Consider the following 1,806-nt stretch of genomic DNA (forward strand, 5'->3'; position numbering starts at 1 on the left):
AAAAGGGGTCCACCACCACATCCCCACAGGTGCACACCCACCCATCAAAGAGAGCTATAAGCCAATACCACCTTCACATTGCCAGTGTACCAAGGACATGTTGAGCAACATGAAGGCGGCTGGGGTTATCCGTGACAGTTGTAGCCTTTGGGCAGCTCTGTTGATCCTGTTAAAAAAGAAGGACGGCACCACTCCCCGTATTGAGGAATCGCTAGCTGCATTGAGAACTGCAAATTATTTTTCTACCCTTGATCTCACTAGTCACTATTGGCAAGTGTCCGTTGCTGAGGCAGACCGGGAGAAGACCGCCTTCGCCACCCCTATGGGTCTCTGCGAGTTCAAAAGCATGCCCTTCGAGCTGTGCAATGCGCCAGGAACCTTCCAGAGGCTGATGGAATGCTGCTTGGGACAAGATTTTAGGGTGTATAAAAAGGGAGATTAGATCCCGTGATCCCAACGTATTGTTACACCTCTATAAATCACTTGTAAGGCTACATCTGGAATATGGGAACCAGTTTTGGGCTCCACATTTTAATAAGGACATTCAGAAGTTAGAGTCAGTTCAAAGGTGGGCAACTAGACTACTACAAGGAATGGAAGGCCTCCCATATGATGACAAGTTGAAAAAGTTATTAAGTGATTATTGGCTGCAATGGGGCTTTCTGGCTGGTGCCAGCCTCTCTTCTTAGCACACAGGAACCACAATCCCTACACCATGCTTCAATGGATTCTCTCATCCCAGCCCAGTAAAACTACATATTTTACACAGTCATAAGCAGCCAAAAGGGATCTATTCTATTCAATTGCAAATGATCTAGATAAGACTGAGAATAAGATACTGCACGGGACATAGCAGAGTTGGTCAAGTTGAGTGGAGATGAGTTTGCTATTTGGCACAGCTTTTTGCATCAATAAAGCAAGTAAAAGGTGTGAAAGATAAAAAAAAGGGTGAAAGTGTGAAAAGTGAATTGGCCAAATTGAGGTGCATATAAAGTTTTTGCTTTCTTTCAATTCACTAATGGGGCTCATTTGAATCAGGTGAATTGAGTTCTGCTTTTGGAAACTGGGTTAAGAAGGGGTGCACCGGTCCTGGAGGTACTGCAATACCAGGTCAATGCGTGGAGTGGACAGAGCAAGATTTTTTCCATCTCCTTGTTCTAAAAATCCATTTAATATATGGTCCCCAGAGAGGGGACGTATCAGATATTAAACTGATAAGAACAGATTTAATTTTTTTTTTTTTCTGTTTATCAGTAGGACTTCAAAATAACAAAGGTGATCGCCTCCCGTTGCCTGGGAACCGTCCAGGCACAAGAGGGCTATGTGTCACCAGAAGGCGCACACACTTCCTCAAGGCCGGCAGACGTGCAATCCCAGGCACCTTCCAGTACCGACCAAGGTAGCGTCCTCCGAAACTACACTTGATCTTAGCCAAAAGGCCGAGAAGCTATAACCCGAATTGGTTACGGCCTTGAGTGGCACCCTGGCCTATACCGGACACATCTTAGGGAGAGGGAGACAAACCCACGCCTACAGAAGACATTTTGTCACTCAAGCCAACCCTTGAAAAGGCTGTTTTGCAGAGCAAAAACAAGAAGAATGGTGCTTTTTGCAGCCGCCGCCCACTGCAATGAATCTGAATAACTCCTCCTTTTGGACACAAGCACCTCCCCTCCCCCTTGCAGTCTTTCCAATTCATGATACAAAAAGACGGACGGACAGGACAGGACAGGACAGGCTGCCTGACTTTCCGTCACTGCCACCCTTTGCCATCCTTGCCCGTAGAAAGCCCTTTCATCATCCCCA

The 1,806-nt window shown here is 46.3% G+C and overlaps 1 pseudogene; it reads right to left on the bottom strand.

Annotated features, from left to right (window-relative positions):
* Positions 1 to 1,073: 1,073 nt before the first annotated feature.
* On the bottom strand, positions 1,074 to 1,280 carry LOC142261409 (U2 spliceosomal RNA; annotated as a pseudogene).
* Positions 1,281 to 1,806: the final 526 nt, after the last annotated feature.

Source organism: Anomaloglossus baeobatrachus, unplaced genomic scaffold (genome assembly GCF_048569485.1).
Source record: "Anomaloglossus baeobatrachus isolate aAnoBae1 unplaced genomic scaffold, aAnoBae1.hap1 Scaffold_216, whole genome shotgun sequence".
NCBI classification, from domain to species: Eukaryota; Metazoa; Chordata; class Amphibia; order Anura; family Aromobatidae; genus Anomaloglossus; species Anomaloglossus baeobatrachus.